This window comes from Antechinus flavipes, chromosome 2 (genome assembly GCF_016432865.1).
Source record: "Antechinus flavipes isolate AdamAnt ecotype Samford, QLD, Australia chromosome 2, AdamAnt_v2, whole genome shotgun sequence".
Taxonomy (NCBI): Eukaryota; Metazoa; Chordata; class Mammalia; order Dasyuromorphia; family Dasyuridae; genus Antechinus; species Antechinus flavipes.
The window spans coordinates 621,490,139-621,506,087 of record NC_067399.1 but is presented as its reverse complement, the minus strand read 5'-3'; the positions used below and the strand labels follow the sequence as shown (position 1 = coordinate 621,506,087).

At 35.6% G+C, this 15,949-nt stretch overlaps 1 protein-coding gene across 1 annotated transcript in view; it reads left to right on the top strand.

The window, feature by feature from the left end:
• Nucleotides 1-206: 206 nt before the first annotated feature.
• Nucleotides 207-15,949, top strand: part of MYO9A (myosin IXA) — a 289,464-nt gene continuing 273,721 nt past the window's right edge. The window contains exon 1 of the mRNA XM_051981925.1: nucleotides 207-295. The gene's annotated coding sequence lies outside the window, so the exon portion shown is untranslated. The remainder of the gene's footprint in view (nucleotides 296-15,949) is intronic.

Here is a 15,949-nt window from a genome sequence, read left to right as displayed (position 1 = left end):
GCTGTTTTCGGGAAGCCGAGAAGCGGCAGCGGCGGCGGCAGAGGCGGGTGCTAGGGGTGCGGGGGAGCCTCGCGGCGGGGATGAGTCCGGCGCGGGTGGAGTCGGGCTGACAGGGCGGCGGACGCAGGGGATGAACGGCGGCGGCGGCGGCCAGACCCTCCTGCTTCATCCCTCCCAGAGCCCGAGAACCGCCGCCTCGGCCCGGCCCGGGGTCTCTCAGCAGAGGCCTCGTCCGCCCCGGGCTGGGGGCTCCAGCTGAAGAGACGGCGGTGGCGGACCCTGTGACGACTCGGAGGTAAGAGCTGCGGAGGGGCCACCCTGCCCACGTCTTCTCCTCTCCCGCGGCGGGGCTGCTCGGCCCGCGCCCCGCCCCGGCGGCGAGCCGCCCCCGCCCGGCCCCAGCCGGCCGTAGAGACCGTTGGTCCGGCCTCGGAAGTCGCGGGGGCTCCGGGAGGGGGCGTGTCTGGGCCGCGCGAGGAGGCCGAGGCAGGCTTGCGCCGGACGGCCCCAAGCTGCGGCCGGGGAGGGGGCTGCAGCTCGCTGGGCCGAGCTTGGGTGCGCCGGCCTCGCCCCCCGGGCGCGGGGCGGGCTCCTTCAAGGTCACCCGGCGGCCCCCGCCCCATCCTCTCTACTCCTCGGCGTGACACCTCGCGCCGGGTAGGAAGGCGCCTGTCCCTCACTCCCAGAAGACAGCCCCTGAGGTCACTTCGGAGCTGTGTCTCGGCACAGATTCACCTGCTGCAGGGAAGGGTTTGCAGCAGAACTGCCTGGGCACGTGGAGCATGGTCTAGTTATCGATCTCTTTATTATTTATTAACCGGAGTCCTGATGAGAGGGATGCCACAGCTTTCCTACGGGCTCTTTGGTATCGCTTTTGGATGTTCTGGAAAATGAGCTCGGTAGCTGTGTCCAGGTCCCAAATGTTTCAAGTCAAAATAGTCATCTCGGGGCCGCTGCTGCTCCTTGGTACTGTCAGGTTTTCTCAGAAGAGCAAGTGCAAAGTGCTGCACTGATGTCATTAGTAACAAATCTGGCCGCTGGTAAAGCCATTCCACTCCAGAAAGTGCTCTCTTTGCTCTAGCTGTGTTAATTACGAGTTTGAACTTAGAAGAAGCTAATGCATTCAATCAGATCCAATGGTCCAGTTTAGAATTTACCTTTCAAGATAGGTCTCTTGGAAGCAAAAATTCATTCATCTAAGAGAATTTTATCATAAGTATCATGTACCATAAAGGGAAAAAAAAAGACTTTCCTCTTGTTTCCTCTGTATTATATAGTTAGCAGAGTAAAATAGCATGGTTTTATTCTAAGTTTATCGACAGTTAAGTGTTTGCTTTTTTTTTCCACTAGTGGTTGTATCATGAAAAAATTTTCCTGATGTTTGTTATAGTTTAGAGACTCAAGAATATGATGTAATTTAGAGAGAATTCAAAATTAATCACCGAATTGCCATAACACCAACCAATGTGACAGTTGTACTGGGGGACATAAGGCATCTTTTTTAGCCTTAATTCTGTTCCATTCTCCATTTGGTATAGAATTAGTATTTTAGCAATAACATTAAAACAAGCATGTTCTGCTTTCTTGATGTCTTTCCCTGTGAAACAAGATTAGCTTTTAAAATAAATTAAGCATTTCTAGCTGGAATTATAGACTAACTTAGTTTTCAATCATAATGTCAGGTGGAAAAAAATCTGCTGTTGCTCTCATCTTTCTAGAATTTTTTCTCGGGGGGAAGAGAAAAATTCCAGTGCTGCTTGGTATGAAGTGAAAATAAATTTTTAAAATTGTCATTTAAAAATTTTAAAATATTGTTTAAATTATGCTTTCTTTTATAGTATCTTGCTACCATTATCTTTGCTATTTAGTTATGGATAATGCTTTATTTTCTCTTTAGAATATTTGGTAGTCATCTGGGTTTTGTAGATTATAGATTGTGGCCAAAAAAAAGGTAATTTTGGCAGTTTGGCATTTTTACATATTTTGTACAGCTGTGATTTTTGTGTAATCTTTTTATTGGCATTAGATTGAATTTTGATGTCATCAATGAAATGCATGAATAAATAAAAACTTTATTGACCACATAATAAGATTGAGAGATAAGGGTTATACTGCCTTGGATTCCAAAGATATCCTTACTCCTTCAAGATAAGGAAGAAGGCCTCCTAGTCAATTGAATGGATCCTTTTTGTAAAACTTACTTGAAAGGCAGGGACAAGATAGGTAGGTGTGGCTAGATAGTGATCTGCAATTTGGAGGAATGTCCACATCACTATTATAGAGGGATCTACTCTTCTCCCTCCCCTAGTCCTTACTCTGTCTCTGTCTCTCTCCACACAACACACATACACACATAAATATAAAGATCATTTTAGAAAAGATGTTCTGAAAACTTGCCAATATTTTTTTAAGTTTTATTTTATTTAATAATAACTTTGTATTGACAGAATCCATGCCAGGGTAATTTTTTACATTATCCCTTGCACTCGCTTATGTTTCGATTTTTCCCCTCCTTCCCTTCACCCCCCCCTCCCCCCAAGATGGCAAGCAGTCCTATATATGTTAAATATGTTGCAGTATATCCTAGATACAATACATATTTGCAGAACAGAACAAAACTTGCCAATATTGAATGAAATTAATTATTAAAATCAAAGATAAGACTTTTTAATTTGAAAAAATAGCAATTGATATTTTATATTTTTGTTCATGATCTTGTACTAGTTATTAAGGAATTCTAGGCTAATAATAGAATGATTTCTTTCCTGTCCTCCTCCTTCTCCCATCTAATATCTTTTATATGACAGTGCTTTTCTTCCTATTAGAAGAATGTTGATGTACTCATTGAAAGCTTGGAATATATGGATTTGTAAGGATCTTGGCAGTTTGCTTCCTTGACCACAACTTCTTTTATAAAGTTGGACCCATATTCAGAGAGGGAGAGGGAGAAGGAGGGAAAAGGAGACTGTAGTAGATCTTTACTCTGCTATATTTGCTTCTTTCTTTAGGTTAAGGATCATGCATCATAGTAGAAAGTATTAACTAGTAAGTTGCATTTTGAAGTACTTTACAACCTTACAACATATTTATACATTTTGACTGATGAATAATAACAAAATAAATTGCACTGGTATTATTTAATTCTTGATGAAGAAGAATGATTATCTGGGTCTTTTATATTCTTTTTAAGTGAAGGATCTGGTAGAAATTAGTAATACAAAATCTGCCCATACCATTTTTCTTCCTTTTAGAATCTGTTCAATTGCTAATAGTCTATTTGAGAAGAATCTCATAAATTTTAAAGAAAAACTCATTGCCCTTTAAAATGAAAAGATTATTTTTATAATCCTAAAAATACTACTTTAATGTTGTCCTTTTATTTGTAGAATACTAATTTCTGAGGAGTTAAATAGAAGGAAGGACATTTGGTGAACCGAGCACTCTGGAGTCTGTGACTTGAGTTGGAATTTATTCTTTCACTATCTTTGTTGGATCATAGATTTAGAACTGACAAGGATTATTTAAACTCTGAGCCTCAATTTCCTTATCTTCATGGGTTTAAGTCTGGCCTGAAACACTAGGTGTATGATGTGACCTTTAGTCACTTAACCCTGTTTGCCTCAGTTTCCTCATCTGTGAAAAGAGCCTAAAGAAGGTTTAGTGGCAAACCACTCTAGGTGTGACAGAAATATCGATGTCACCACCACTACGTAGTGGGAAGGGAAGAGTTGTGAAGGTTGTAAGAAGCAGCATGAAGTTCATTAGGTCCTTCAAAGTTTTGACGCATTCTTATTAGAAAACCCTTGGGTGAGCCCGATAAGCTCTCTTTTAGCCCCAAGGAAATCTTAGACCAAATTGCACAGTTGTTGATCTTCATTGATAGAGGGAGTTTTTACATATTTTTACTTGAGATCACGCATGTGGATCAAAGGAAAAAAAGGACAATATTTAATCATCTATTTGAAGGAAGAGATAGATAAATATTACATTTAACATGTGCACTATTTTAAGTACTTCTGTGGGCAAATATTTGCTATTTTCATTTTCTAGGTAGGAAAAAAATTCAGGGAGATATTGAAGGACTTTTCCCTCTTTAAATGAAAAAAGAAAAACCAGGTTTTCATATATTGGATCTTATTTAAATCATAACATACCTTTATGTTGTGTTATTACCTTATGTAATCGGTATATAGTAATAGTTAAGGAATAAAAAGTCACAACAACATAATGGGTTGAAAATGAAAACCTCTGTTTAAAACAAACTAATTCATACAGTTAAACATATTTCCTAGGAAGAAGAGAATTTTTCTTTTTTAGGTGCCAGTCTTTGACCTAATGATAACAAATTGAATGACATTTGATATCAGAAAGTCAGTTGCAGAGTTCTGTGGCACCTGTTTATGATTTTTGCTTTTGATGGTGACATTTTGAGTGAAATACTATAGAATTTTGTAAATGTAGTAAAAGAATGGATTTTGGACTTAAATCACTTTAAAAATATAACTTAAGCATTTTCAATAGAATAATTTAGTCATTTTGAACTACAGAAAAGGAATTCAAATATATTCCTTTAATTTCTCCCTTTTATTAACAAAAAGCTGTAGTACTTTACATTCTACTTCTGTTTAACCCATATACTCCAAATATGATTATTTTGCACTACAAGTTTGTTTTATATAATTACATATTTGTTGTATGGAATGACTTGTCAATTTCTTTAAAATGTAATTTATGTTAATAACTTTCTCTCCTCTCACTTTCTTGTTAACCCTTTATAATCCAGCTTCAGACCCTATTATTCCACTGAAATTGCTCTCTCCAAAGTTATTAATGATCTCTTGACTGCCTAGTCAAATGACCTTTTCTCAGTTCTCAGTCTCTTTGACCTCTCTTCAATCTGATACTCAGCAGAATCATAGTCTCCTCCTTGACTTACTCTTTTCTTTCTAGGTTTTCAGAACCCAGAGAGTTCTCCTTTCTGTTTTTCTTCCTCACTATCTGACTGTTCCACCTCCTTTGCAGAATCCTCTTGAGATTCCATCTCATCTGCAGGTGTGCCCCAGGGTTCTGTCCTGGGCCCTCTTTTTCTGTATTATTTCACTTGGTGATTATCATCTATATGTTGGTGAATTTCAAATCTTTATGATCTGGCTCAAACTCTGCTGACCCTCCAATTTCAAATCTCCAACTACTTTTCAGATATCTCTACCTGGATGTCTAAAATGGCACTAATGCTCTTTCCTCCTACATCCTCCTCATCTTTTTATTTTCCTCATTACTGTAGAGAGCAACATCATCCTCCCAGTACACAGGCTCCCAACTTAGGAGTCATTTTGGATTCCTCAGTCTCTCTTACCCCCTTCAAAGGCATTCCCAAGCCTTGTTGATTGCACCTTTTCAACATCTCTCCAAGATGCCCTATTTCTCCATTTGACACTGCCACCACTTTAGAGCTTAGTTTAATTGATGAGTGTAATCAGCAGTTTTAAGGTTTTGTTATGTACTTTGAAATGTGTGATTACTTTTTTTGTATTTAATTTTTTCTGCCTACAGATACAATAGCATTGTATCATATTTTTTTTGAATGGCAGGAAAAATGTTACATACGAATAAATTTGCTGACAAAAGCACTTTTTGAATGAGATATAGTATGGCAGAAGAACCTAAGTTCAAGTCCCACCTGCTTCTGATACTGTCTTTGGGACTCTGGAAAAGTCACTTAACCTCTTAGGGTTCTAGGCAATTTTCTCACACTCTCATCTAGCTCAGGAAGTGCTATTGGTAAGTTGGATTTTCTCATCTAGGTATTCCTTATAATAAAAATCCATGTCCAGTGCTTATCCTTCAGGTTTTGGATGCTTAGAAAAGGTAGAGTTCTTAATCATCTAAAGCACTTTAAAGAAAATGTTTTGCCTCTAGGTCTTAAATGTGAATTATGATTCCAGCATATTTTGGCAGTGGGGTCATCCAACGGGCAGCTGCAGAGCAATGTTACATGTACAGCGAAAAACCCAGCTTGCTGTTTTGAGTCACAGACAGCTGGTTTTCTGAAATGCTTCTCTTTTATTACAAATGTAATGATCTTTGGTTGTGTTTTTCTTTTAAGATTATCTTTTTTCTAAAGATGTTGACAACCCTATATCTCAAGAAATGAAACATGTCATCTATGATTCCTAACCTAATTGGTTGCTAGGTTGCCTTTTAAACTAAAATTTTCTCTTCCATGTCCCTGCTTCCTGGTTTCTCTAACTTTTTTCAAGCCTCTGATAAAATATGGCTTATAAAAATCCTATTCTCCCTTCTTAATATTGGTGCTTTGTATGATTACCTTTAGTTTATTCTATTATCTTGTTTGTATGTAGTCTCCTACTCCACTAGAATTAGACTGGGAATTTGAAGACAGAGGCTGTTTTTGCCTTTTTTGGTATCCACAGTATATAATACCTGTCCTGTTATAGTAGATACTCAATACATGCATGTTGACTTGACTAAGCCATTTATTTTGAATAGTATGGCAGCATAAAGTTGCAAATGAAAAGTCCAGACCAGTAAGCTCTGGATCAGCTAACCTGAATTTAATCTTGGCAAATAAGTCATCTGACTTCTCAATTTTCGCATCTGTAAATTAAAGATAATAGTATTTTTAATGCCTATAGTCACTGCATAGGGTAGGAAAATGTCTCAGACCTTAAAAGTTCTATAGAAATGGAGATCGAGACAAAAATATACATTGGATGAATTCTGGGATAAGTAAAAATTTGCTTCCAAATGGAAGTAAATTGTAAGTTATGAAGTGTTTCAATTGTGTTCTTTTCTCATTGTAAAAAGTTTCAAAACATACTTTTCTTATGTGTATCTCCAGGTCAAAAATATAAAAAGCTTTGAATTCTTTCTGTTGTTGAGACCTTGGTACATTTTGTTATTTGATCTAATTGTTCTATTTTGACATGTGGTATGTCAAATCTTATGTCAAATTTTCTAACTACATACTTATGTGAATCATTCATTCATTGACAAGTTGTATTTTCAAATTATTTAAGATTTACTTTCATCCATCAATTATAATTCTAGATTAAATTGGATTTGCTTACAATTTCTTACAAATACTTGAGCATGCCTTCATGAATGAAAATGAGCACACTGCTTGAATTTTATTTTATGCTATTTAAATTTTTACTTCTTAAAACTTTATTGACTTTGCTAGTTTTTAATGTTAATGTCAATTTAAATTCTTTGGATAATTTTTTCCCCTCTCTACTGCTTTCCCCCAGTTTGATCTTTGTCACAAACTCCAGTTACTTCATTTTAAAAGTTCACCTATATTTATGGATGCATTTTTAAAAAGAAATTTCAGTTTTTAGTCATATGTAGCTTATTGTATTTACTATGTTTTTGTTGGTTTGCCTTATTGGACACAACTTTTTCGTAAAAGCTTGTTGGCCCCTTTTAATCACTGAAGGATGCATTCTAGTAACCAGTAAGAAATGTAAACTTAAAGCCCACAACTTGTCATTAAGCAGTAATATTTACCATATTAAGTAAACACTATCCTGTTGTTTAAGCTATAGAGTTTTACATTTGCTGTCTCAGCATGGTTCATGGGTGGGAGTAGGACAGAGGAAACCCTGATTGAGAGCTGGGCCAAGCCAGGAAGTTTGGAACATGATGGCTAACAAAAAGTCACAACAGAGGTGCATATGTGTTAGTGTTGACACAGAAATATTAGTATACTTTTTTTTTTTTTAAAGTATTCTTAATTCTAAGGGCAAATCAGAAGTTAGAATTGGGATTTCTGGCAAGACTGAATGGAATGTTGAATAAAAGTAAACAGTTATGGTTTGATGGCCGGAGGTCCAGTTTGTGGTAGGAAGAGACCTGTGGGTGGAAGTCTTGGTTGTCTTCTGCTTTAGTTGAACAGCAAGGTGTGTGCTGCAGACTTCTGTGGCTACTACCATAAAAACAGAAACTTAGGTATTAGGTTGTGTTGGAACTCCTCAAGTTATAGTAATATAGTGTAATATCAAGGCTAGCTTTCTGGAGGTCTTCTGGAAGGGCCTTGGTCTCAGCATGATAGACACCACGAGAATGGACAAGAATAGAGTCCAAAGTCTTTATTGTCTCTTACACAGTCTGTGTCTGTCATAGTCTGACCCAGTCTCATCTAGTAGTCTGCCAGTCTCAACCAATCCCCCCCCCTCCACTTTTTCCCCATTAAATACCCTATTACAATTACATTATTACAGTATACTGAGTATGTGTGAACTAGAGAACCATTACATCACCATACTAAGTACTAAGTATAAATGTGAACTAGAGAACCATTATCTCATCAATTCCACTGAGTTAATACCTTGTTTCAAGTATCCTTCTCCAGAGTTCCTGCTCTCTACAATATAGCTCACATTTATTTGCTTAACCTCTTGCTTTGTGATTTTCTCTTTTTTGAGATGAGCATCTTTTGAGATGCTTTTCTCATAATCTTATACAGTATCATTAATAATTTTGTACAAATATCATTCCCATTCTATATGAGAATAAATTGAGTCTCAGAGGTGAAGGGACTTGGCACTTTTGTCCCATGATTAGTAAATGTCAATCAAGGACTTATTCTACTTTACTGCCATGACCTCTCTGGATTCCACTTTTTAAAGGCATAGGGCAAAGGTAATTTCCCTGGTCTGGAATATCTTCCTACACATAATTGGATTGCTGAAATCTTGTCCTGTGTAAATTCCATCTTTCTTTGCTGTCATTTTCTCCCCAATACCTCCCATCTCTTTCCTAGGAACTTTTCATACACCCTCCTTTCTTGTTTATAGATGCTGTTCTGGGGGTCATAGCTCAGAGCTCCGTTTTTCTCTCCTGCTTGCCAGTGATTAGAGTAGAATTGTTTCTTTTTTGCCTTTGTATTCTCCAATGAGAATTCAAAGTCCCTGGTAAATAATAGGCACTTACATAGTGCTAATTAATTGATTGCTTATCTGTTTTCTTTCACTGATGTACTTAACACATTTTTTAGTTAGTACTAAATAGTAAAAATTGTTGATGATTACCGCTTTATAATATATCATTTGAGCTCTGAAAGTGTTATTTATCATTTCTTTCTCTCCTCTCCCTCCTCCCCCCCATTCCTTGAGATTCCAATTTCTTCAGGTGAATTTTATTGTTTTATTATTTTGTCTGCTTCTGTAAAACAACTCCTTTACAGTTTGGTGTAACACAGATTTCATAAATAAGATTAGATGATATTACCAGAGGCAGTGTAGTGTGATAAATATCACTGGGATTTGGAATCAGAAAGATCTGGGTTTAAATTCCAAGTCTGATGCAGAATTAGGGGTGGGATTCTGGGAAGGTTACTCTGTACTTAGGGCCTCATTTTTCTCATTGTGAAATGAAGGGGTTGGATATGATATCTCTAAGGTCCCTTTTCATTCTAAATCTATGAACTTGTGATCATTTTTATGTTTTTAATAGCCCAAACCTGAAGGGTAATTATGCCTCCAATTCTTTGTCGTTTGTTAAAAGAGTATTTTGTATTTTATGAAATTGACCCCTAGATATTTTATGCACTTAGTCATTTTGAATGTTTTTCCCCTTTCTGGTATTTTTCTTGTATTATCTTGTTTTATAGGAATCCTGGTTATTTTTTATTTGTTTTGCACTGCTACTTTTCCAAAAGTAACAGTTGTTTCAGTTGATTTTTTTTTGCTGATTCTCCAAAAGTTTCTAAACATCATGCTATCTGCAAATAGAGTAATTTTGTGTCTTGCAATTTTTTATATTTTTGTTTTTCTTTGCTTATAGTTATTACTAGGATTTCTAGAAGAGTTGCCAAGCAATATTGGAGAAAGGAGACATTCTTGATTTACTATTATATTTATTTGGGAAATTTTAAAAAGTATTTTCTCATTGCATATCATACTAGCAGTTGCTTTCAAATGCATACTTTTATAAAAATCTTATTAAAAATGGCCATGCTGTCTATCTTTGCTTTGTATTTTCAGAACAAGTTAATGGTATACTTTATCAGATTTTTTTGCAACAGTTAATATAACCAATATGATTTGTAATGATTAAGAATATTATCAATTATATAATTTTTTTGTGCTTCACTCTATTTCATGCCCTGCTGTTGCTATTTCAGCCTCCAAAATTGGGTGGCCATAGGCAACAACTGGATGGAATTAAACTTTTTGGCTCTGCCTTCCTGGACCACATATCCTCATCCTCCTTTTTTCTTCTACTCTGCCGTTTTTTCCACCTTGATGGTTTTCACATGTCTTCTCTCCCCCCTCATCTATTTCTCTTCTTTTTGCTCTAACAATTGCAAGCAAAGGAATTCTATTAATGTCTTTGGAAGACCTGGTGACATTTGACTACCTTATTGTGCTCACCATCTTTGTAACTTCCCCTATTTTGGCTCCCTTTGCTGGCAGCTCCTCTCAGGGCAGTGTTACCTCCCCCATTAGAATGTAAATTCCTTTCTTTAATGAACTAATGCAGAGTGAAGAAAAAAGATCTAGGAGAACAGTTTATACAATGATAACACGAAAAACAACTTTGAAAGAATATAGAACACTGATCAGTGCAATGACAAATCAGAAAAATCAAGATCAAACATACTATTCACCTGATAGAGATGAAACTTTTAAATGCAAATGAGATATGCATTTTCAGACTTGGCTTATGGGGGAAATAAATGCATTGTCCTAAATCAATCCACTTTATTTATTTTTTATAGCTTTTTATTTACAAGATATATGCATGGGTAATTTTTCAGCATTGACAATTGTAAAACCTTTTGTTTCAATTTTTCCCCTCCCCTAAATCCACTTTAAAAAGAAATTGTTCATTTGGGAGAAGGAAGAAAAGGAAGGATAAATTAATTTTTTAAATTGTTACTTGAAAAATAAAAATACAAAAAGAATGTAAACTTTTTGAGGGAAGGAATAGTTTTTTTTCTGTTCCTTCCTTTTTTTATTTTCTTGTATATTTCTGTTGCTTAGTATATTGCTTGGCACATAGTAAATACTTAAGTTTTTTTTTTTTTTTTCTTTTTTAATTCATCATGTCAATCCATTCCTTTATTATCTCTGGTATAAATCTGTTTTTGTTATAATGAATTATTTTGAAATATTGTTCTAATCTTTTTACTAAATTAAAAAAAAATTACATAAAGGGGCAGCTAGTTAATGCAGTGGGTAAAGCACCAGCCCTGAACTCAAGAGGACCTGAGTTCAAATGTGGCCTCAGATACTTAACACTTTCTACCTGTGACTCTGGGCAAATGGCTTAACCCCAATTGCCTCAGGAAAAAAAAGAAAGAAAGGAAGGAAGAAAATTTTACATAAGTAATTATTAGTGATGGTGGTTTATATATGTATATATTTCTTTGATTTTTCTCCTTTTGTAAGAATATTGTCATTCTCCCAGTCAGTCCAGTTCATAACATTGTCATTCTTTCAATCTCACTTTCCCCCTCTCTCCTATATCTGTTTGATTTTCAGATCTTATTGGTCTTACCTCTTCTCCATCTTTTAACATTTGTACCTTCTGTCCAATCACAAAGCCACTACTCTACTCCATTTTAGGGCCTCTGCTGCATAGTTACAATGGCCTCTTAGTTGACCTTGCTCTATGGTTTTCCTTCTGCAATCCATCCTCCACATGACTACCAAATCAGTAATCCTTATTCATAGGTTTGACCATGTCACTTTCCTGCTGAAGAAGATTCAGTGATTATTCTATTAGTCATTTAAAACTTTTGAGGTTTTAAGCTACATTACATATTCTTCTTTTAATCAATCCTTTTTTTTTTTTAAACCATACTGTCCTCCTTGTTCTCAATATATGACATTGCATTTTTTTACCTTAATTCATCATACTTTGAATATATTCTCTATCTCTGCCTCTTAAAATTAACTATTTTTACGCCTCAGTTCATGTCCCATATCCTTAAAAAGATCTTTTCCACTTTTATACCAATTAATGATATTCTATTCACTTCCATAGTTTTGTATTTATTTGTGTATGTAGTGTATTTACTTATCTTTAAACATGTTGTTTTTATCCTTTCAATGTAAACGTCTTAATAGCATGGAAGAACTACTTTACATTTTGCTTTTCAATCTTCTGTTCTTAGCTTAGGGTCTAGTACATGGTAAACACCATAATAATTGCTTATTGATTGATGGAAAACACATACTATGTGTTTCTCAACTATAATACTATAGCAGATGTTATTTATGTTGACATTTTTTCCCCTTGTATTAGAATTAGATTTTTGTACTTACTTTATTTCTCAGGATAGTGCCTTTTCACAATAGGCTTCCAATAAATGTATGCTGAGTGATTGAATAGTAAATTTTTTCTTTCTTTTCTCATAAGATTGAGAAAATTTTGTTTAGATTTTGACTTTTTTTTTTTTTTTTTGCTCTGGATCTTCAACTTGGTTGATTAATTAATATTTATTTAAGTGCCTCCACTTAGAGGTATTAATGTTCCTACTTTTCTCACCATTCTTAATGTTCACCTCAAGCCTTCTTGGCTGGAATGTAATCTTTAAAAAAAAAAAAAAAAAAAAAAAAAACTTCTATTTCTACCTGTTTGTCAAAGCCTATTCTCACCTGTTCCACACAACTTTCCATATTTGCTACACTGATGACTTCCTTTCTTGATCTCTTATTGTACTTTGTGCTACTTGCACAGTTATAATATGATCATAGACTTCTCTCTTTCTCCAGTTTGAGTTATACTTCATTTTTAAAGATACAAGCCAGCCTTGTACATGGCCATATTATCCCATATTAGTCCCTGAAAGCTTTAATGTATTGTCCTGATGGTATAAAATAAAGTTCAGTTTGAAGGCCATTGTGTACTGTTGTAGTTTACTTCATTCATTTGTCCAGGAATTAAATAGTACAATAAATATTGTCATCAATATAATAATGAATTTATATGCAGGTAACACAGCAGAATCAGATAAATAATAGAAGCCATCCTATGACGGGGATTCCAGTCTTCCATTAAAATAGTGGTTATCAAAGTGTGATCTGAAGACCTCCAGGATTCTCAAGCTCTTTCAAAGACTTCAGAAGGTCAAAACTTTTTTCATAATAAAAGATGTTTTTTACCTAATAAAGTACTTCTCCCTTTTTCCAGCTATGCATTTGGGTAAGGCAAGATTTTTTTCCTCATTTGTTGTTCAGTTGTTGCACTTGTGTCAGATTTTTCATGACCGTATTTGGGATTTTCTTGCAAAGATACTGAAGTGGTTTGCCATTTTCTTCTCCAGTTCATTTTACAGATGCGGAAATTGAGACACAGTGTTAAATAAATGACTTAGTCACACAGCCGAGGGCAGTGAGAATCCAGCTGTCTTCACTTAAGTCAGACATTAAGGAGATTTGCAAAAATAGGAAAAATGATGCCTTTCACTAAATTTTTATTATTTTGCAAAATTTAATTATTTTTCATAAACATTTGTTGTTATAACATAATAAATTTTTTATTTTAAAATATTAAATTAATATAAAATTTTCTCTATTTTGATATCTAATAAATTATAAAACCCACATAAAAGCTTGAGGACTGCTCTGTAGTACAAAACAAAAAGTTTAAATGTAAAAGTCAGCATTGACTTTCAGATGAAAAAGAAACATATAAATTTTAAAAGGTGAGTACAGAAAAATATTGATGAATTAATATATTGAGCATCCAAAGGAGTTGTTAAGGCTATGTGATATCTAATATATGCTAACTCTTTATGAATCATCTTTTTTGGAGATTAAAACCCCCTTTTTGCACAAAATCCTACTCTTCTTGAATCCTGCTCAGAACATTCAAATAATGTTTTTTTTTTTTTTTTTAAAAAGAGCCATCTAAGATGACAAGAAAAGATAATGACGAATGTTGGAGGGAATGTGAGAAAACTGGGACACTAATACAGTGTTGGTGGAGTTGTGAACTGATTCAAACTTTCTGGAGATCAATTTGGAATTAATCCCCAAAGAATTATCAAACTGCATATTCTTAGACTCATCATCTGTGTTTCTACTGCTTATACCAAAGAGATCTTAAAGGAGGGAAAGGGACCCACATGTGCAAAAAATGTTTGTGGCAGCCCTATTTGTAGTGGCAAGAAACTGGAAACTGAATGGATGCTCATCAATTGGAGAATGGCTGAATAAATTATGGTATATGAATGTTATAGAATATTATTGTTCTGTAAGAAATGATCAGCTGGATGATTTCAGAGAGGCCTGGAGAGACTTACATGAATTCATGCTAAATAAAATGAGCAGAACCAGATCATCATTGTACATGGCATCAGCAAGATTATATGATGATCAGTTCTCATGGATGTGGCTCTTTCCAACAATGAGATGATTCAGGTCAGTTCCAATGATCTTGTGATGAAGAGAACCATTTACATGCAGAGAGAGAGGATTGTGGGAACTGAGTGTGGATCACAAAGTAGCATTTTCTTCGCTCTTTGTGGTGGTTTGCTTGCATTTTTTTTTCTTTTTTTCTTTTTTTTTTTTTTTTTACTGTTTGATTTGATTTTTCTTATGCAGTAAGATAATTGTATAAATATGTATGCATATATGGGATTCAGCATATATTTCTTTTTTTTTTTTCAATTTTATTTAATAATTACTTTATATTGACAGAATCCATGCCAGGGTAATTTTTTTTACAACATTATCCCTTGCACTCGTTTCTGTTACGATTTTTCCCCTCCCTCCCTTCACCCCCTCCCCTAGATGGCAAGCAGTTTTATATATGTTAGATATGTTGCAGTATATCCTAGATACAATATATGTTTGCAGAACCGAACAGTTCTCTTGTTGCACAGGGAGAATTGGATTCAGAAGGTAAAAATAACCTGGGAAGAAAAACAAAAATGCAGATAGTTCACATTTGTTTCCCAGTGTTCTTTGTTTGGGTGTAGCTGCTTCTGTCCATCATTTATCAATTGAAACTCAGTTAGGTCTCTTTGTCAAAGAGATCCACTTCCATCAGAATATATCCTCATACAGTATTGTTGTTGAGGTATACAATGATCTCCTGGTTCTGCTCATTTCACTTAGAATCAGTTCATGTAAGTCTTGCCAAGCCTCTCTGTATTCATCCTGCTGGTCATTTCTTACAGAACAATAATATTCCATAACATTCATATACCACAATTTACCCAGCCATTCTCTAATTGATGGGCTCAGCATATATTTCTACCATGTTTATATATATTGTGGGACAGCTAGGTGGTGCAGTGGATAGAATACCAGCCTTGAAGTCAGAAGAACCTGAGTCCAAATCTGGTCTCAGACACTTAACACGTCCTAGCTGTGTGACCCTGGGCAAGTCACTTAACCCCAATCACCTCAGCCAAAAAAAATCACAACAAAAAAACATCTGATCTTATAACTGCCATGCTGTTGCCTCTCTTATTCCTCCTTTTCTGTCTTCTCTAGTTCACAATTTTATGAAACTTCTTGCCCTTTCCATTCTCATCTACTGATGACTAAACAGCCCTGCACCTTGCTATTTAAAGACTATCATTTTGGGACTTAACAGGCCTTTTATCCAGCCCATAGCTACCTTTTATGTATTGTCTCCCCCAGTTGGAGTGTGCTTGACAACAAGTATTGACTCTTATTTTTCTAGTCAATAAACATTACATGCATACTATTGTGGTATAGGCACTGTATTAAAAACTGTGGTTTCAGAGAAAGACTAAAGAGACTTCTTATTCTCAAGGAATTTACAGTTTAATGGAGACAACATGTAAACAACTATGGTGAAAAAGGAAAGAGAGTTTACAGAATAAATTGTTAATTGACAGAAGAAAGGCAGTAGGATTAAAATCAAGATTGGGAAGGACTTCCTGAAGAATGATGGTATCAAGTCCAAATAGAAACTGATCTCTGCTACTCTTTATTGACTT